This window comes from Cervus elaphus, chromosome 3 (genome assembly GCF_910594005.1).
Source record: "Cervus elaphus chromosome 3, mCerEla1.1, whole genome shotgun sequence".
Taxonomy (NCBI): Eukaryota; Metazoa; Chordata; class Mammalia; order Artiodactyla; family Cervidae; genus Cervus; species Cervus elaphus.
Genome location: NC_057817.1, coordinates 17,747,971 through 17,771,068, shown reverse-complemented (window position 1 = coordinate 17,771,068; position 23,098 = coordinate 17,747,971).

Sequence of the window (23,098 nt, the reverse complement as noted above, 5' to 3'; positions counted from 1 at the left end):
AGAAGTGGGATAGGCTACTACTGAAGAAGTTGGTATATACATTGTTCGAAGGTAGCACTTGGTGTTTTATACATACACACACACATACATATGTAGATTGTGTGTGTGTGTTTATGTGTGTGTATTCCAGCTTGCTTAATGGCTTATGATTGTATATGACTCAAGGTTATTTGGCAAAATGTGATCTTATTACAATGAAAGAGTTCAAGAGATGTGGAGAAAGCCCAGATCCTGTAAAATATAGTGTAAAAATTCTTGAGCTTTGAGTTAATGTTAAATGACAAATGTCCTAGAATTTATGCATTCTCACAAGAGTACCAGTATACCATAATTCATCTTGACACATCATGAACCACTCAGAATGTACCAACAGAAAGAGATACAAGAAAATAAATGTACAACATAGTGCATATTGTGGTGGGCACTTATCCCATCATTTAATGTGAAGAGGATCTTTGTAGTACATAAGAACTGCTGTGGCTATGTTTCCTCTGAATTCTGTACTTTATTAAAATTGATTTCAAGGAATAGTTCTTTTTATATAAAATTTGACTGATCTGTTATAAAACCATATGAAAATTGGACCATACTTATTTCATAGATTAGCTTCATATGGAATTTGTCTACATAAACCTCATCTGCCACAAGGCATAGAGGTTTATTTTAAAGTGTTTATAAAGTAAAATATGGTATATCAAAATTAAAATTCCATTAACATATTTAGAAGTTGTTAAATAATGTTGGAAATGCAATAATATTGGTGCAAATTACTACAAAATGTTGGGTGCAATTGAAAACTAATATTCCTTATTATCCTTTTAAACTTCACTTAGTGGAATAAATGTGTTTTTCTCTTTCAAAAACAGGGGAAAATCATTCTGTTTTTAGCTTTTCAAGTTATTTCTTAAAGCCAAAGCTTCATCTTTATCAGTTCAGTTTATTCAGTCGCTCAGTTATGTCTGACTGTTTGTGACCCCATGAACTGCAGCATGCCAGGCCTCCCTGTTCATCACCAACTCCTGGAGTCCACCCAAACTCTCATGTTCATTGAGTCAGTGATGCCATCCAACCATCTTGTCCTCTGTCGTCCCCTTCTCCTCCTGCCCTCAATCTTTCCCAGCATCAGGGTCTTTTCAAATAAGTCAGCACTTTGCATCAGGTGGCCAAAGTATTGGAGTTTCAGCTTCAACATCAGTCCTTCCAGTGATATTCAGGACTGATTTCCTTTAGGATGGACTGGTTGGATCTTGCAGTCCAAGGGACTCTCAAGAGTCTTCTCCAACACCACAGTTCAAAAGCATCTTTGGCACTCAGCTTTCTTTATAGTCCAACACTCACATCCATACATTACCACTGGAAAAACCATAGACTTGACTAGATGGACCTTTGTTGGCAAAGTAATGTCTCTGCTTTTCAGTATGCTGTCTAGGTTGGTCATAACTTTCCTTCCAAGGAGTAAGCATCTTTTAATTTCATGACTGCAATCACCATCTGCAGTGAATTAGGAGTAAAGTCAAGTCAGTCACTGTTTCCACTGTTTCCCCATCTATTTGCCATGAAGTGATGGGGCTGGATGCCATGATCTTAGTTTTCTGAATGTTGAGCTTTAAGCCAATTTTTTCACTCTCCTCTTTCACTTTCATCAGGCGGCTCTTTAGTTCCTCTTCACTTTCTGCCATAAGGGTGGTGTCGTCTGCATATCTGAGGTTATTGATGTTTCTCCCAGCATTCTTGATTCCAACTTGTGCTTCTTCCAGCCCAACGTTTCTCATGATGTACTCTGCATATAAGTGAAATAAGCAGGGTGACAATATACACCCTTGACATACTCCTTTCCAGATTTGGAACCAGTCTGCTGTTCCATGTCCAGCTCTAACTGTTGCTTCCTGACCTGCAATACAGGTTTCTCAAGAGGCAGGTCAGGTGGTCTGGTATGCCCATCTCTTTCAGAATTTTCCAGTTTATTGTGATCCACAAAGTCAAAGACTTTGGCATAGTAAATAGAGCAGAAGTAGATGTTTTTCTGGAACTCTCTTGCTTTTTCTGTGACCCAGAGGATGTTGGCAATTTGATCTCTGGTTCCTCTGCCTTTTCTAAAACGAGCTTGAACATCTGGAAGTTCACGGTTCACATATTGCTGAAGCCTGGCTTGGAGAATTTGGAGCATTACTTTAATAGCATGTGAGATGAGTACAATTGTGCAGCATTTTGAGCATTCTTTGGCATTGCCTTTCTTTGGGATTGGAGTGAAAACTGACCTTTTCCAGTCCTGTGGCCACTGCTGAGTTTTCCAAATTTGCTGGCATACTGAGTGCACCACTTTCACAGCATCATCTTTCAGGATTTGAAATAGCTCAACTGCAATTCCATCACCTCCACTAGCTTTGTTTGTAGTGGGCTTCCTAAGGCCCATTTGACTTCACATTCCAGGATGTCGGGCTCTAGGTGAGTGATCACACCATCGTGATTATCTGGGTCGTGAAGATCTTTTTTTGTACAGTTCATCTGTGTATTCTTGCCACCTCTTCTTAATATCTTCTGCTTCTCTTAGGTCCAGAACATTTCTGTCCTTTATTGAGCCCATCTCTGCATGAAATATTCCCTTGGTATCTCTAATTTTCTTGAAGAGATCTCTAGTCTTCCCATTCTATTGTTTTCCTCTATTTCTTTGCATTAATTGCTAAGGAAGGCTTTCTTATCTCTCCTGGCTTTCTTTGGAACTCTCTATTCAGATGGGAATATCTTTCCTTTTCTCCTTTGCTTTTTGCTTCCCTTCTTTTCTCAGCTATTTTTAAGGCCTCCTCAGACAACCATTTTGCTTTTTTGCATTTCTTTTTCTTGGGGATGGTCTTGATTCCTGTCTCCTGTACAATGTCATGGACCTCCATCCATAGTTTATCATTCACTCTGTCTATCAGATCTAGTCCCTTAAATCTATTTCTCACTTCCACTGTATAGTCATAAGGGATTTGATTTAGGTCATACCTGAATGGTGTAGTGGTTTTCTCCACTTTCTTCAATTTCAGTCTGAATTTGGCAATAAGGAGTTCATGATCTGAGCCACAGTCAGCTACTGTTCTTGTTTTTGCTGACTGTATAGAGCTTCTCCATCTTGGGCTGCAAGGAATATAATCAGTCTGATTTCGGTGTCAACCATCTGGTGATGTCCGTGTGTAGAGTCTTCTCTTATGTTGTTGGAAGTGGGTGTTTGCTATGACCAGTGCATCTTTATAGTATTTATCAAATCTTCTGGGGTATTTTTTCTAATTACTATTTTATAGGTAAGTAATTTTTGGCACTAATATTACTAATATTTTTATATCTTTGAAAATGTAATATGACAGCTTAAGTTATATGCAGTTCTTGATGTTAATTTAGTGATTTAATGCAGTTGGATAAGTTATGTGAATCATAAACGTCAGCTGAAGTTGCCCTATTCCTTCACACAGGCACAGGTACACACATACATAAACACTGGCACACAATTAGATTGTAGCATCGTAAACTAGATTCCATGGACTTCCTGGGTGGCTCAGTGGTAAAGAATCTGCCTGTAGTCCAGGAAATGCAGGAGACACGGGTTTGATCCCTGGGTCGTGAAGATCCCCAGAGGAGGGCACGGCAACCCACTCCAGTATTCTTGCCTGGAGAATTCCACAGATAGACGAACTTGTCAGGCTATACAGTTCATGGGATCGCAAAGATTTGGATGTGACAAGCGACTGAGCGTGCCTGCAGACCAAATCCCTGTCCAATGACCTTTAATAGAATTTAGTGAGTTGTCTGGGGCTTAAAATTTCATGGCACATTTGGCTTCCAAGTTTTTGAAGCTGCTGAAAATCCCTTGTGTCTCATCTCCTGGGGCTGTCCTTGTCTCTTTTCTCTGCCTTAACTTGAAACTCAGCCCTATTTCCCTTGTTTGCACAAAAGTAACATAAAAGCATTCTGGAGACATTTATATTTTATGATGGTCTTAACCTAAGATTAACAAAGGGGTTTACTTCACAGCAATGCTAGCATGTTACAGTTAAAGGCAGACATTGCCATCTTTAAACATTTGCTTAATCCGTCAACATGTATTGTGACACTTTTGCCCATAGGCTCTTAACTGATGCCAGCTGGCCTGGTCTTTCTCTTCTCTTATCCCTCTCATCTTCTCTTTTCTCTGTATTACCCACATGCCTCCATTCAGCTCCTAAGTTCTTAGTTGTTTTTTTTTTATAACATAAAAAAAATATGCACTTAATGCAGATCAATTCACTTCTTCTTCAAACATAGACCTAAATGCAGAAACCACCCATGCAATTATTGATGACTTTATTATAGTGCCAGAAGCTTCCAAATTCTTTTTCAAGAGTATGTTAGAGAAGGTCAATTTGTATCAACATAGGAAATGTAAGGATTTATTGGCCCTCATAAATCAACCCTGATGTAACAGGGGTTTTGGGCAGTGTATATACTTTTTTTATATGTTTATTCAGCAAACAATTAATGGATTAATACTTGTTCAGTCACAAAGATGGGTTCTGGTATTCAAAGTTGATCTGTCTCCAAGGACTTCCCAGGTGGCTCAGATGGTAAAGCGTCTGCCCACAATGAGGAAGACTCGGGTTCGATCCCTGGGTAGGGAAGATCCCCTGGAGAAGGAAATGGCAACCCACTCCAGGACTCTTACCTGGAAAATCCCATGGACGGAGGAGCCTGGTAGGCTACAGTCCATGGGATCGCAAAGAGTCGGACACGACTGAGCGGCTTCACATTCTTTCTTTTCTTTTCTGTCCCCAAAGAATTCAGGGATTCATATGAGAAAATGAGAAAACAGAGTAAAGAGCAATTACAGTTAACATCCCATGGTGAGGAGGGATAGATTCAGAGCAATGCATAGCATAAAGAGACAGGAACTTGGATACACACGTTGGGCAGAATATATACAGGATGCAGTGAGGTGAGTGAGAGAAGAGTGGAGAGAGGGTATTTTCAGGGGGACCATGCAGAAAAAAATTATAACTAGAAGATACATAAAGAATGAGCTAAAGTTATTAAGGCGAAGGAATGGCAGGTAGAAGATTTCAGGCTTAGGAAGCAAAATGAATGAATTTGTGGAGAAAATGCTTGAGTGTAGGATAGAAGAAAAGACTTGGAGAGAAAAAAAAAAGAAAAGGCTTGGTCAGAGAATAGGTTAAAGGGCTAGGTGAGAGGCTGTCATAAAAACTGTTTTCTACTTGCAAGTATTTTATAGTAAAGTTAAAATTTATTGAGAATCTTGAAGAAGGTTAATGATTCAGTAGTCATTTTTTTCTCAATATTTACCTTTGTTAGAATTTAATAAATCATTTTAAGAGAAAACAAAAATAAAATATATATTGTTTTTGAATCAACTGTGCTTCAAAACATGTTGCAAATATTATTTTAAGAAGGAAATTTTTTAGTAATAAAAGCTAGCTTTTATGGCCAAACATGACTGTCCCTTATATATGAATATAGTGATTGCATTTAGAAATCCCCTTTGAAATAACTCAAGTCTCTGAATAAGCCAGGTGTCTTTGTGAGTTTCCTTTAGCTCATTCTGGATTGAGTTTGTAAATGGGGAGTGACCTTGAGCTGTGTGAAAACTCAAAACTTAGGGAAAAAAATATACAAAGCCAGCATTTGGATAAGAGGCAATAAAAATATCTATGCAATAATTTTCTGCCTCAACACATTCTTTCTAAATTTTTATTTCTTTAAAAATACTTAATTCACCCAAATTATTATTTTCAACATTCTACCATAAATTCCTTTGAAACTATTTTATTTTAAACAAATCGCCCATAAATTATTTTATGTGATTTTTTAAAATAAACTTTCAGTTAGCTTTAGAATTGGTAGACCATGCTCTTCTGATAGGATGTTCTTCATTCTCCATCCCATTGTAATAAAACTGAAACTAGCCTGCCTCTCAAGACCAACTACCCCAGCAACCAAGGATTCAAGTGTAGATTTATCCAGTCAGTTCAGTATAGTCGCTCAGTCATGTCCGACTCTTTGCAACCCCATAAACTGCAGCACACCAGGCCTCCCTGTCCATCACCAAATCCCGGAGTCCACCCAAACCCATGTCCATCGAGTCGGTGATGCCATCCAACCATCTCATCCTCTGTCGTCCCCTTCTCCTCCTGCCCTCAATTTTTGTCTGCACCAGGGCCTTTTATAATGGCTCAGTTCTTCACATCAGGTGGCTAAAGTATTGGAGCTTCAGCTTTAGCATCAGTCTATCCAATGAATATTCAGAGTTGATTTCCTTTAGAATTGACTGATTTGTTCTCCTGGCAGTCCAAGGGACTCTCAAGAGTCTTCTCCAGCACCACAGTTCAAAAGCATGAATTCTTTTGTGCTCAACTTTTTTTATGGTCCAACTCTTACATCCATACATAACTACTGGAAAAGCCATAGATTTGACTATGTGGACTTTTGTCACAGAGTGATGTCTCTGCTTTATAATATGCTGTCTTGGTTTGCCATAGCTTTTCTTCCATGGAAAAAGTGTCTTTTAATTTCATGGCTGCAATCACAGTCTGAAATGAGTTTGTATATGGAGGTTCAAAATGATATTGTATAAAATATTTACAGTATTTTTCATAGCTAGAAACACTAGGTACTTTGCCCCTTTCAATGATCACAACTATTTTCAAACCACAGTATTAGGTCCAGAAAGGTTTGTATTCCCACTTACACATTCATTTCACTGTGGTTATTCCTCTGATACTTGATTATATGTACCTATATTACCTGCTTGTCGTATGACTGATCGTCTCATGATGGCTGTATCTGGGATGTATTATATCATTGCTGTGATATGGCTTCTTTTACTTATGAGCATTTCTATTGCTCTAATATTGAGCACTGTGGCAATACTGAGGCTATTTTAAATTGTACTCTAGAGTAACAATTGTTTCTGTGAACACATCCTAAAGATATTATCTGGTAAGAGGAATATTGTAAAGCCAAAAATGTCAGGGGTTATAAAGCAAGAAGATTAGTATATAATTCAGTTACAAAGTCAATCAACCATAAGTCATAAATCCTTAAGAAAACAAGCTTAATTAGTTTGGGTGCATGCCTTGTGAAACAATTTGTCAGGGAACTTAATTAATTTTATTAAAAAGAAAAACAAAACTAAAGCTTAGATTAGAGACAATAAAGTTCCCAGTGGCATTTTGCCATTAATATTCATTTTGTTGATATGTATGACCTAGAATATTACATTTTAGGATTATGTATTGCTAACCCGTAGATAATATTGCAAAATCTCTTTGTCTTTCTTGTATTCAGCTATCTTATCACATGGTATGCAATTTTAACTCAGTGAGTAAAATTCTCCTTTGGAACTTTTTCTTTCAAATACAGTTGATAATTTAAGAGCATAAACTGCACTTTAACCAAGCTTTCATGAGGGAACATATAATTTTGGAGTATATTTCTCTTTACTAAGTTGAAGTCAGGCTATAATTCTTTTCTATAATTTTGTCCATATTACTAATTTTGTGCTAATGTGTCTGTATTCTTCATAATTTATTCCACAATAGATTTTATTCTTGAGAAAATAAAAATTAGTTAAAGAGAAAGGACATATGAATACAATTTGGAACATCTACGAACAGTTTTCTCATGCACCATTTTCAACTGAAATGGTCAATTTGTATGACTGATTTTTATATTACTCCATTTATTTTAGTAATCCTTATCCAATAATTAAAACTTAAACAGTATTTTTTTTTGCTAACCATTGAGATATGGGAGGAAGGTGTATTTATCACATTTTATAAGTGCTAATGAAGGTATAAATCTAAAAATTCAGTGTAAGTTAAACCAAACCTAGAAACAGAAGTTCTCAGAAGAGTATTTCTGTTCATCTTTTTTGGGAGGACAATACTATCCCACAAAATTGGGCAAAGGCTTACCCAATTATAAATTGCATCCTACACTTGAATTTTTACATTTCTCACCAAAATTTAGTAATCATAGGCTCAAAGAGTAAACAAAGTAAGAACAGTCACTTAAATTCTGTAAAGTTATTAACAGTTAACTATATAACTCAAGATAGTTATACAGGTGCAGATACAAGGATTTGAAGGTTAACCACAGTAAAGAAGAATAATTGTCAGAATATTTGGGGAAAATACTTAAAATTAGCAAAAACCTATATATATAAAAGCATCTCTGTTTTTTTAGTATTATAGAATAATTACTAAACATATGGAATTACATCTTTTTGCAAACCAAAATCTCTTGAATATTAGACATTTTCAGTAGTTTGATTTAAGAACTGGTACTGTAGTTTGTTTACCAAGAGATAATCTGTTTAGCAATCATGCATTTGTTTGTCCACTTGAAATTTTTATTTTTTGGCTAAAATTAGAAGATTTTTAATCTTTAGAGTTTTTTCTTAGTTGAAAGGAAGGAAAAATACATTCTCAACGTGGCAGCCATGATGACTAATTTTAAATATTTCAGATCATGTTATTGCTCCATTCAGACCCTCCCTTGGCTAGACATTTTATTCAGATTTAAAGTTTAAATTCTTAAGATTCTCTAGAAGACCCTTTATGACCTTGCACTCTTTTGGCCATTCAGACTTCATCTGCAACCACTCTTTTACTCACATTGCTCTCCACACTGTGTGTGTGTGTGTGTGTGTGTGTGTGTGTGTGTGTGTGTGCATGCATGCATGCATGCTCATTTGTGTCTGACTCTTAGCAACACCATAGACTATAGCCCACCAGGCTCCTCTGTCCGTGCTATTTTCCAGACAAGACTATCTTGCTGTCTTTTTCTTTCTTTCTTTCACTCAGGGATTTTTGACTGTTTATTTTTCCTACCTAGAATGTCCTTTCTTTACATATAAAGATAGATTACATCCTTAGTTCCTCTAGGACTCTGCTCATCATGAGGGCAAATATTTCTCTCAATATTGAGAGACGGTGATACTGAGTGATATTGAGTAACAAATTCACCACCATTGACTTTATTACTTCTATTGCCACTTAGATTTTCTTCCTCTATTACATCTATCTCCATCTAACATAATACATATTTACTCATTTATTTGGTAATTGGATGTCTTCCCCACTAGAATGTAAGCTCTAAAGGTGAGGCTTTGTTTTTATCCACTTCTGTTATCAAAGATCCAAGCATGTAGTTGACACTTAATAAGGAACTGAAGAAGTGACTACGCTGAGTGATGGAAAGTCTCCTCTCTAGGGGAGATACTAGAGATCAAATTCTTGAACAAAAATGTAAGAATCTAGATGCTAAAGCTTTTTCCTAAAATCTTTCAAATTTGAATTCATTTTATCACTGACTTATCTTGCTAATCCAAACAAGTTGCTCTCAGTAAAAAGAAATGAATTTGAGGAAATTAATATTAAGACTTTGCAACTTTAAATTCTTAACTGACAATAATTTGGCTTAGATTGGTAGTACCTGGGTTTGGAAAATGAACAATGATGGCATTTCATGTCTTGAAAAAAAAAAAATTAAGAATATTGTGTTGAGAGGAAAGGACTGGCAGCAATGCACAGTCAAGAAGGCCTAAAGAGAGTAAACAGAAATAATTAGAAAGTCAAAAGTGAAAGCATGCTATTTCCTCTAGAGGTATTTATTCACTCGACTAATATTTCAGTGCCTGTCTCCTGTCAGGCACAACTCTGGGTTATGCAGTTTTGGATAAGTCAGAATTTTTGCTCAAAGTTCTAGTTGCAATAGAAAAATAAACTAGTGAATAAATAAAAAAGTTTTTAGATTGTGATAGAAAGAAACTAACTAGTTATCTAGTTATTAACTAGAAGTCTATAGAATAGGTTGGATAGATTCCTGAATGCTTGAAATAAACAATCATGAAAAAACCTGGGGGAATGGTTGTCAGGCAGAGGGAACAAGATAAGCAAAGGCATTAAGACTGGAAATACCTTAGTGTGTACAAGAGCAAAATGCAGGCTGACAGGGTTGAGTCACAGGCTGCTGGAGGAATAAAAAGAAGAGACTAACCATGAGGAAAATGAATAGATAAACAAGATGTGGCCTATATAAATCCCTTGCTGGTCGTAGGAAGAAAGGTTGCTTTATGTCAAGTGTCATTGGAAGATTTTAAGCAGATGACTGGCATGATGTCTTTTAAATGACATCTGACTGCTATGAGGGGATTGTCACATTTTAGCTAGATTTATTTAAGTAATTTTTTTCAGTAATAAAATATTTCATATATATTAATACTTTTGGATGATGCCTTTAGAATGGAAATAAATTCCTGAATACTGATGCAATTTTATATTATACTTTCATGAATTACTTCTTACAGTTTTGTTTTCCATTCAGATTTTTGAATTGCTTGTTTTTACCTTTCAAAACCCTCTGCATTCACCTGTGTATCTCTCTATTCTCCCTCACTCAATTATTCTAGTTCTTTGAAAACTGGCTAAAGTGAAAAATGAAATAAACATAATTGGAAAGCCTTAATTGTTAAGACTGGTTAGAAAACCGAAATTTTTCTCGTATCACTACCAATCTCATATATCTATCTTAAAACCTATAAAAGCTATTTTTTTTCTGACTTAACCTAATTTGTCTATTTCTTTCATCATTCTGTATGTACCAGTGTCCTGTAGCTGCTATAACAAATGGTATCTTAAAAAAACAAATTAATTTGCTTACAGTTCTAAAGGCCAGACATCCAAAATTTTATTGCTGTCCTGGAATGAACGTGTCAGCAGGTACACATTCGTGCCAAGGTTTCTAGGAAAGAATCCAACCTCACCTCTTCCAAATTTTGGTGGCTGCCAGCTTTCCTTGAATTCTAGCCACATTTTTCCAACCATCAAAGACAGCATCTTCATCTCTCTCTGCTTCATCCTCATTTCACCTTCTTCTGTAAGTGTATTCCTCTCTCATAAAGATATATTTAATTTTATTTAGGGCCCAACCAGAAAACCTAGCATAACCTCCTCATCTCAAGATCTTTAATCTAACTACATTCGCAAAGTCCCTTTTTTTTTGACATGTAATATCCACAGGTTTCTGGTTTTAAGACTTGGGTATCCTTGAGAGAGATTTTTTTTGGCTTATCAGATTGTATTTAGTAATTCAGTTTGTATGTCTCTAATCACTTGTCCTATATATGTATTTTGTTTGTTTTCATTGAAAAATATTTTCCTATAATTTTAGTATCTCAAATATCATTGAAAGAAAGAAACTTTTGAAAGATGAGTGGATTTTCAAAAAGTGATTTCATTTACATGAAAAAATCTGGGACTGTGAAAGACAATTCATATTGATAAATATGACACTCATAAGAAATTCTTTTTGTTGAGATTCTGTAAAATGCTTTCTTTTTTACCCTCTGGCATTGTGCCCCTTGATATCCTGAATTTCAGCAACTCCTAATATATTCCAGATTCACAGTTCTTTCGTGAAAGTTGATTCTGATATTACTGCTAACTGACCTTGGGTTGGAAGTTAAAACCCACCAACTGCTGCAGAGCCCGCTTAACTCTTCCCAGCCATCTCTCACTTCTAGTCCCCATACCTCCCTGGTGTGGACCACGGTTGGTGTTGATTCTATTCTGCAGTAGTGGCCTTCTATGCATATCCTGGGCTGTAATTCCCATTTATTCCTTTAGGTAGGTATCACCTACTTGTTTAGTATCACTAAACAGTATCACTACTGTTTAGTGAGTCCAAAAATTAAATTCATTATGAGTCAAGATTGCGATTGCATTTATCTTTTAACATGCAACCTTTCCTGATTTGCTATAAGAAAGGGAATATTTCCAGCCCACCATGTTTCACAAAAGTGAATTATAATCTCCCCACATACCAAGCACAGTCACATTACAGGACTTTCTTTAACATGATTTTACCACATAAACTTCACAACATCATTAATGTGATAGAAAAGGGGGGAAACTAAAATATTAGGGGTTTATAGAAGAGTTCACACTGGAGGAAACATTTGGGATGGATCTTGAAAAATGAGAAGGCAGAAAATGTGAGAAAAGGTTTTACAGGAATAGCTAAGAGCATGTGTCAAGACAAAAAGAAATGTGTGAAATGGCTGTGTAGTCTGTGAAAGGTGAGATGTTTAATGTCATTGGAACACAGAGTGAGGTAAAGTGGCAGAAGGTGAAGTTGAGCAAATGAAATAGGATGACTTTTAAACCTAATTTTTGTCTATAATTCAGTTAAAAAAAATTATCAAATGCATGTTATAAAGCAGACATTTCTTTCACACTGCTTGCTGCCCTCACAGATTTATATTGAGATGTCAAGGACTTTGAAATTTACATAAAAAAGAGAGAGAACCAAAATATATTCTTAATGACAGAAATAAAAAAAATTATCAGACTCGGTTTTGCTAAAAATCTTGGCTTCCAAGATTTCCCATCCCTACTATACACACCCTGCATATTCCACGGCACAGTGAATAGGATGAATTTTATTCCTGTAACTAGGTTAAATATATGACACAGTTGACCTTGACATAGAGGGATTATCCAGGGGGGTCTAGTCTAAGTATATGAGCCCTTTAAAAGCAGAGAACTTTTTCTGGCTGGTCACAGCAGAGAATGTGAGAGATTCAATGCAGGAGAAAGATTCAATGAGCCGTTGTTGGCTTCTAGATGGAGATGCCTTGTGACAGAGTTCTAGATGGCCTCCAGAAGCTATAGGTGGCCCCTGTAAACAGCAAGGGAAAGGGAAATTCAGTCACATAACTGCAAGGAACTGAAATTTCATAACAATAAGAATGTTCTTGGAAACAAATTTTTTCCCCAGAACCTTCAGAGAAATCAACCCATCCACCATCTTAATACCAGCTTTGTGATACTCTTTGTGATACTGTCTTAGCAGAGAACTTGTTATATCATGCTAGACTTCTGACCTACAACAACTGAATTAATAAATCAATGTGGTTTTAAACTGTAAAATTTGTGGCGTTTTGATGCACAATAATAGAAAATAAATAGAAAATTAAAACAGTACATATATATGTCAATATAAAATGATAAAATATGTAAAGCAAAACTTTCATGATAATAGAAAATACTAAGCTGTTACATAATTTAGAATTTTAATTAAGTTGAATAATTTTCCACAAAAAATATATAAAGCAATATCATATGGAAAACATGAACAGACTGGTCCAGTAACTATAGAAGAAATTGATCATATTGCCAAAGTGCTACTGTTACCAAATACAGAATGAAATGATTTTAGATTAAATTTTAAAGCTTATAAAAGCTTTCTATCTTTGGTATATTGATTATCTATAAGGAAAAACAGTATTTCTCAATCCACTCCCTGAAGCATGTATGAAAGAGGTGATAAACTTTCTTAAAATCAATCACACGTTATATATTTCCATTATTAAAAATACAATCATACATGTTTACATTTTACATGTGAACTAAATGTATTATTAATTACATTATTAATGTATTAAATAATACACATTAGTATTTGAAATATATAAAACATTGCATTAAATATTTGAAAACATCTTAAGCACAATTTTAAGAAATGTATGATAGGACAATATATAAAGAATCAGGGAGACATAGAAGAGATGAAACTCCAGATGAAACTCCAGTTTACTCAGAGCAAGTTGATGAGGTGAGGGTAAGTAGCAATGGGTTCTGAATATGAAGAGAGGTTGCAACAACATTGAGTGTATAAGCAGTACCTAGAAGTTCAAGATTTATCCTTTGTCTTAGCTAGAGCGCACAAGAGTTTTCTAAAGAGTGACATGGTAGGATATATTTCTCAGAAAGATATGCATGCCAGCATTATGAAGAATGGACTATAGGTAGAAGACAGTATCAGGGTGAAGCATATGTGCTCAGTCGTGTCCAACTCTTTGAGACCCCATAGACTGTCACGATCCTCTGTCCATGGGATTTCTCAGACAGGAATACTGGAATGGGAGCCATTTCCTTCTTCAGGGGATCTTCCCAACCCAGGGATGGAACCCGTGTCTCCTGCAAGTCTTTCGCATTGCAGGTGGATACTTTACCACTGAGCCACCAAGGAACCATCAGGATGAGTTAAGGTCCCAAAGAAAATAATTAATATAGTTGTTGACATACTATGGCAGTGTATGGCAGTGGTAATGAGGATTAACGGTTGAAATCATATTTATGAGAAATTTCTGATCAGAATTGACTACACTTGGAGGGGAAATGGACATTTTGTTAGTCAAATTTATTTTGAAGATTTTAATGGGTGGGCATGGAGAAATGGTCACTCCATTTGCTTACACAAAAGACCATGCTCATATAGGGTTTATCATAATTTGATTAGTTTTAGACTCATTGAACTTCAGATAACTTTGTTCAGGAAGAATAAAGACATGTGGGTCCACAGAAATATGAAGCAAGTTAATATATGTCAACTTATATCTGAAATAATCAGTGAAAAAATTAGGCCATAAAATTCTACTAATATTTTGATGACTCTAATGCAAAAGCTATCATATTTGGTTATATGAGAAGACACATTAAAAACAAAGAATATTTGTCATTTTCTGGTGATAAGATTCTAGATGTAAATTATAAAGAAGTTTTGAATGTCTTGTCATTCAGTAGCACCTAGTATTACTATATGTAAAATAGATAGTCAATGAAAATTTTCTGTATGATTCAGGGAGCTCACCCCAGTGCTCTGTGACTATCTCGACGGTAGTATTGAGTGGGAGGTGGGAGGAAGGTTTAAGAGGAAGGGGACATAAGTGTACCTGTGGCTGATTGATGTTGATGTATGGCAGAAACAAACACAGCATTGTAAAGCAATTATCCTCCAATTAATAATGAGTTTTTAAAAAAGGAAAAAGGATAACATCATTAGGTAAAAAATTATTGAAGAAATATATTTTTAAAGTTAGTTTTGGGATTCACCAAGAACATACATTTCTACTTTCATATATTTGAGTAAGATGGAGATGAACAAAATACATTTTGGATTGACTTATTGGAGATATCAAACTCTTTAGACTAATTAAAAAGAAATTTTGGTAAATCACATAGTAATTTAGGTATTTTGGCTCTTTAACATATTTAAACTAGCTGATTTTTAACTAGTTACTAAGACCTGCTACTTTTCCATGAGTATATTTTTGGTGGCTAGTGTTAAATTTTGACAAATGTCAAATATAGACTATTAAATTGTATTAGTAGTATAGTACAACTCTAATAATTCACAATGTTCCCAGCCTAAGTGCTAATAATATTGGTAGCTCCTAAATATTATTTTATAGTTGACAATAAAGCATAAATAGTAATATTTGCATCACAAGCCCCAAAGTTTTTCATGACCTACATAATGCTAAAACTTGAATTAGAGGAAATGGAAGTCAGAAATGCCAGGATTTAGGAAATTCTAAAAACTAATGACTTAAATTCCCTTTAAAAAATGATATAGTATGATGAAAGAGAAGCAAAATTGCTCTTGTGATGTTCTTCACCCAAATCCACAACCCTAATCATATCATGAGAAAATATTAGATCAAATTTGATGGACATTTTTTAAAACCCTGGCCATTATTATTCAGGTGTCAAGTTTATGAAAGAAAGGGAAGTCCAAAATGTTACAGATGAAAAAAACTAAAGACAACATATGACCTCCAAATGCAATTCGATCCTGGATTGGATCCTGGAACAGAAAAAGAATGCTGGTAGAAAAACTGGGGAACCTGAATAAAATCTATAGTTTAATTTAGAACTCTGCAGTCTATAACTCATGGATCAGATCAGTCGAGTTGCTTGTTGTTAAAGTTTTAGTGAGGTTCAACCGTATCTATTTCTTTATGTAATGTTTTCATAAAGGCTGCTTTCACTCTTTAAGGGCAGAATTGATGACTTGGGGCAAAGACCATAGGGCCCACAAGCCTAAAATAAAGACTAAGTGTCTGTTTACAGCGATGTTTACTTAACTTCTGGTTTAGTTAATAGTATTATATCAATATTAATCTCTTTAATTTGTATCATGATTATATAAAATGTTACCGTTAGAAGAATCTGGGTGAAGGGTATCCAGGAATATTTGGTATTCTTTGAAACTCTGGTATGAATCTAAAATTATTTAAAAATAAATAGCTTTTAAAAAGAGGTAATGGCTTAGAGTTCTAGCTTTGGGGTCAGACAGAACTAGATTTAAATCCCAGCCTTGCAACCTAATTGCTGTGTGATTTTCATCTCTAAAATTTGGGTAATAATAGTACCTATTTGCTTAAGGCACTTGCCAATATTAAATGTAATGATGTGCTTACAGCCACTGCATGTGATAAGCTCAAGTCATGATAATTTACATGTAGTAATGGTAGTTTTTCACAATATTATAAAGTATAATAATGACCTGAGAAAATATTACATTTGCTCTAAAAAACAATCAGTTCTCGCAAGTCACTTATTTTCTATTTTTACTCTACAGAATGGATTATCTCAAAACTACTGGGATTGGTAGATATTTATGGAGGAAGAAAGCCTTAATTTTCTCGTGGAATCAAGAGATATTGTATCTTTTTTCATTTTGATGAAAGTTTCTGAACAACTGTGCTGCCCAGAATTAATAAATCATTCACTGAGGTTTAAACTAATTCCAGGAAAATAAATAAATAAAAGGAAGTAGATATTCAGAACATTTATATTTATCAGTGCTCAGAAGTGAATGGTTTATTGGCCTTAATTATAAAATTCTTTAAGGTTCATATAAAATAAAATTAATTGCTTAAAATAATACAATTTTAGAACTAGTCGGGGTCTTACAAATCAATTAATTTAACTACCTAAGTCTTCTCATTTTTCAATATAACCCTCATTAAAAATCATGCAAATAGTGTCAATCTAGAATTTATCTCACTGCACCCAAGCATATATGACTATATTTTATAAATTACATCTCAATCCTATGATTATGTCCCAGCATTTAAAATAAAAATATGTGGAAATCTATCCTAAAATATTTTCATTTAGGGTATATTAATATTCTCATTGTCCCACTTTATTCAGAAGAAGTTTGGAGAAGAATCTAACTTGTGTATATGTTTAATGATAAAAAGCTGTCCCTCAGAAATAATGTTATAATTTGCTCTCCCAAACATATTGAATGATTGAAAAAATAACCTTATGGACATTGTAGAGAACTCTTGTGACTTTTATGATTGATACAGAATTGAATTAATTACATGTCCTCTTTGAGATTTGTAAACCTCTAGTATTATTGCCTCGGAGAAGGCAATGGCACCCCACTCCAGTACTCTTGCCTGGAAAATCTCATGGACAGAGGAGCCTGGTGGGCTGCAGTCCATGGGGTCACGAAGAGTCAGACATGACTGAGCGACTTCACTTTCACTTTTCACTTTCATGCATTGGAGAAGGAAATGGCAACCCACTCCAGTGTTCTTGCCTGGAGAATCCCAGGGTCGGGGTCGCACAGAGTCGGACACGACTGAAGTGACTTAGCAGCAGTAGCAGCAGTATTATTGCCTACAATCTTCAGCGTTACTATCTAAATGCAAAGTCACTTTTTGTGGCAGTTAGACTAAATCATTTCATGTCTCTTTAGATCTAAGAATAATTAAATGTGAAATATTGCTTTAACATAGTTTATGATATTAAATATTAAAAGTTATAAGGAATTGTTTCTGTATCTTTTTCACAGTGAATTTGAATCTACTTTGTGAGATCCTCTGCTCTTTACAGCTTTATTTCTCATTTTTTCCAATTTCTTTATTCACTATGCTATTCACATATTTTGGAACCTTAGATTCTAGATTGCCATGCTAAGACTTCTTAAAAAGTTAATCCAGTGTTCAACAAAGAAAGCCAATTAGAAGTTACACCATGAAAGGTCTACCTCAAAATGGCACTCTTCTGTGTTTTGGGAAAATACAAATTCTTTAACATGCCATTCTTCCACAAAGAAGTCAAAGTTAGCCTCAATGCCTTCCCAACACAGAGACTCAGAAAAACCATTGCTATTAAAGCTACCAGAAGTTGTGATAATTTTGCTATTTGTGCATTTGAACTATTTTTCATATTATTATAATACAGCTTCTTTGAGGGTGAGCCTGAAGACAGTGATGTATTGTCTACAGGATTTTGCGACTATAAACACCATTACAATTCAACATATTAAAAACTAAATATTCTGAGTCCAGTGTTAAGTGAACACTAGGACTATAAAGATAAACAGATGCCCTACCTCACTTACAGTTCACAGCACTGTATATGGATTTAACATGTCTTATTTTGTCCTTGAAAAACTTTTTTCAGCTATAGACCATATCCCTGTTTCACAGATGAGGACATTTAAACATTTGTTTAAGATCGCTATTTGAAGTTACTTAGCTAAGATTTGCAATGTCTGAATGACTTTGAAGCCCATATTTAGAATTCACTCAAAACTTTTCTTGTACTTATGTAATAAACATCCTCTCAGTCCATGCAATACCAACTTACCATACTCTCACTCCAGCAAAAATAGAGTAGTCTGTGGTAACATAGAGGTCTTACTGTAATACTGTGAGATATAGCTAATTTGGTTCCTAAAGAATGAGTGGAACTATTCCAAATCCTGGAAACAGTGTCAGACTTTATTTTTTTGGGCTCCAAAATCACTACAGATGGTGACTGCAGCCATGAAGTTAAAAGACGCATACTCCTTGGAAGGAAAGTTATGACCAACCTAAATAGCATATTAAAAAGCAGAGACATTACTTTGCCAACAAAGGTCTGTCTCATCAAGGCTATGGTTTCTCCAGTGGTCATGTATGGATGTGAGAGTTGGACTGTGAAGAAAGCTGAGCACCGAAAAATTGATGCTTTTGAACTGTGGTGTTGGAGAAGACTCTTGAGAGTCCCTTGGACTGCAAGGAGATCCAACCAGTCCATCCTAAAGGAGATCAGTCCTAGGTGATCATTGGAAGGACTGATGCTGAAGCTGACACTCCAATACTTTGGCCACCTCATGCGAAGAGTTGACTCATTGGAAAAGACCCTGATGCTGGGAGGGATTGGGGGCAGGAGGAGAAGGGGACGACAGAGGATGAGATGGCTGGATGGCATCACCGACTCGATGGACATGAGTTTGAGTAAGCTCCGGGAGTTGGTGATGGACAGGGAGGCCTGGAGTGCTGCAATTCATGGGGTCGCAAAAAGTCAGACATGACTGAGCGACTGAACTGAACTGAACTGATTCCAAACCCTGGTAGAAAGTAATGAGTAAATCCACTCATATATTAACATATGTATTCACCTATCAAACATTATGTGTTGTCTACAATATGCCAGAGGATATTCTACACCCTAGGGATTCAAGGACAGCAGAACACACATCACCTATAAAGATATTTTATTTTTTAATGAAAGAAAGCTTAAAATAGATATAGCTTAAGTCAGAGGGACTCTAACAGTGGGATCAAACCTTTGATTGGTGATCGTATCTTTTAAAGGACTATGTGTGTGTGTGTGTGTGTATTAGTATGCTGTGTGTGTGTGTATGTATATATGTATATATATATATATATATACACACATATGTACATATATATGTATACATATATCAAGTTTGGACTTGATTCTAAAAGATAAAAAGACAACTGAATATTTTAAGTAAGTCAGTGTAGAATTAGTTTATACAATATTCCAGTTTCATAACCATCACTGAAAAATTATGAGAAGCTAGACAAACAGGTAAAAATGGTTATTCCATCATTTTATCATTTTAGGTTAGAATGATAATTGTCATTGTACTCCTGCTGTAAGAGGAAAGATTCATTGAAAATGATCTACAGTTTTAAGAAAGCACACTTTTTGAGACCTTATGAATTTTAGTCATATGTTTAAGCAATGGAATCTATGTATGTGTTAGTTTACTGTTAAAGTTTAAATACAGTTAAAAATCCTCTCTGAATCTTTTATCCATATTAGCTCTGACCCTTTTCTCTTTATAGCTAGACTCTTTTAAAAACATGACAAATAATCACTTTCTATACAGTCTCCCCTCCAAATCTTTACATATTTATTGAGGAGACCTTTCAGCGGCATCTGATCGAGTAATCCTTCTTGAACATGCTATAGGAATTGCTTCTTTTTTCACTGTATTCAGTGAAATGCAGTTTACTTCATGCCCTGTTTATTGTGCTCCTTCTTCATCTCCTTTGATGGTTTCTCCCCATCGTCATGATCTGGAGAGTGAAGGGATCCTTTGCCTCTGCTTTCTCAACCCCCTTCCTGTACTTTCATTGGTTATCTTGTATTATCTGTTCTTTTTTTCTCATCTTTAAGGGTGATAGGGATAACACCTGTTCATCTGCTCATTCGTTATTTCAACAAATGTACACTGAACACGTTTTCTGTGTAGCAGTGTTGCTACAAATGAACAAAGTCCTGAGCTTTTTGAATGTATACCATGTATAAGAAATGTATTTAATAGATTATTAAATAAACAACTAAAACATATAGAATATCATATGAAGAACAGTGCTATGAAAAAATGAAGTTGGAAGAGGAAATGCTGTGAAGGAGGTGTGGTAATTTTATTTGGGTAACAAAGGAAAGTTCATGGAGACGAGTACATGTTAGCAAAGACCTGAAAAAAGAAATGAGAGGGACTTCAGGCAGAAGCAGCAGTAAGTTGGAGGAATTTATGCTGGATAAAGATGGCAGTAAGGTAGATGGTGAAGAGATGGTAAGATGAATATATCATGTCTTGATTGGGTTAAAATTGTAGTGGTTGAGTCAATAGTATTGTGTAAAAAATATAGATCAGAGATAGAGATGCTTAAAATTGAGATTATCAAAGTGTCAAAATGATCAACAATGATAAAGTCTAGAGTATGATAGAAATATATCATTATCATACTAGAGGATGATAACAGAAATGCAACTGAGTCAGAGTGGAGGAAAAGATCATTGGAGGAGAAAAGATCAAGACATTGAGATGCCAGAATAGTAAACAAATCATTTATGAATATAAATCTCTGAGGATTATGACAAAAATAATGTTGAAAGAAATGACCAGTCAGGTACTACATTCTTCAAAGACTGAGGAAAAGACTGATGCTGGGAAAGACTGAAGGCAAAAGGAGAAGGGGGCTGCCAAGGATGAGATGGTGAGATAGCATCACTGACCAAATGGACAGGAATGTGAGCAAATTCCTGGAGATAGTGGAGGACAGAGGAGCCTGGTATGCTGCAGTCCATGGGATCACAAAGAGTCCAGCATGACTTAATGACTGAACAACAGCAATGATGTGGAAGTGTGTAACAGAGAGAGTAAGATGGGCTGAACTAGGGTGAGACTGATGAGACAGTCACCTCAAGAACCAAATTTAAAGGGGTACCAAAAGCCCAGTTAACATGATGGATAATACTTTCATGCTATACAGTTGACCCTTGAACAACATGGGTTCAAACTGCATGGGTCTACTTATATTCAATTGTTTTCGGTAAATATGTACTTCAGTACTACGCATTCTGAGACAGGTTGTCTCTGGATGTGGAACTGCTGATATGGAGGACAGATTGTAAAGTTATAGGTGGATTTTTGACTGTGAGAAGTGTTGGCATCTATAACCCCTAAGTTATTCAAGGGTCAACTGCATTTTATTTTTTGCAAGTTACAATATCAAAATTATTGCAGAAAATTCCATGGCATAAAAAATGTCAAAGTTTTAAATGAAGACAGGATCATAGTAGATAAGGTTTTCTTCTCATTTTGAGATTCAAAGATCATGCCTCTAAAAATCACTTCTATTTGAGATTTCTGTTTTAGACCTCTGTTAGAGATTTCTTCCCTGAATTACTCAAATGTGCATTCGCCTTTCCATTTACACATTGGCTAACTAAAGGAAATCAACCCTGAATATTCACTGGAAAGACTGTTACTGAAGCTGAAGCTCCAGTACTTTGGCCGCCTGCTGCAAAGAGCTGACTCATTGGAAGAGACGCTAATGCTGGGAAAGACTGAAGGCAGGAAGAGAAGGGGGCAACGGTTAGAGAGAATGAGTTGGTTAGATGGCATCACCAAATCAATGGACATGGATTTGAGCAAACTTCAGGAGAAAGTGAAGGACAGGGAAGCCTGGCATGCTGCAGTCCATGGAGTCACGAAAATCAGACACTACTTTGTGACTGAAGAGCAACAACAAGCGTCTCCAGCTTTCAGTGAACAAAACGTAGCTTCAGAGTACTCCTTCTCTCTTTCCTGATCCTTTCCAGTCTTCCTCATCTCAATGACAGGAAATTCTGTTTTTCCTATTGCTCAGAAAAGGAAAGTTGTGAGTTCATTATTAAACTCCCTTTCCCTCAGAACTTCCTCACATCCATCAGCAAATTCTATAATCTCTTCCCTACATGTCTAGTTAGACTTCTCACCCTTTTGCACTATCTCCCTAGTTTATGCAAATAGTACTTCTCAGTGGATTGTTGGAACAGTTTCCCACTGGCCTCCCTTCTTTCACCTGAGGCATCTTATCAGGTATTCTCTACACAAGGGTAGAGCTATCACTTTATTATGAAGTCAGACCAGGTTATAGGTCTGCCAAGACCTTCTAAAGCTCTTCCATATCTCTCAGAGTAAAAGCTAAAACTCCTACATGAGTGAGTGAAGTCGCTCAGTCGTGTCCGACTCTTTGCGACCCATGGACTGTAACCTACCAGGCTCCTCCGTCCATGGAATTTTCCAGGCAAGAGTACCGGAGTGGGTTGCCATTTCCTTCTCCAGGGGATCTTCCTGACCCAGGGATTGAACCCGGGTCTCCCGCATTGCGGGCAGACGCTTTACCATCTGAGCCACCAGGGAAGCCCCAAGCATTCAGCCCAGCTCTCTTTGCAATATTGTCTCCTACAAAATTTTCCCCCAGTGGGTGTGCTACAATGGATCTGGCCTCTTTAGCATTTTTGTAACACATCATTCAGGGTCTTTGCACTTGCTGTTCCTTCAACCTGTAATGTTCTTTCCTAAATATCCATTTGAATCCCTGCCGTATGTGCATTAGGTTTCTCCCTAAGTATGACTTTATTAGACCATAATCTGGCTTAACCAGTTCACCTAGATGGGTAAAAACCAG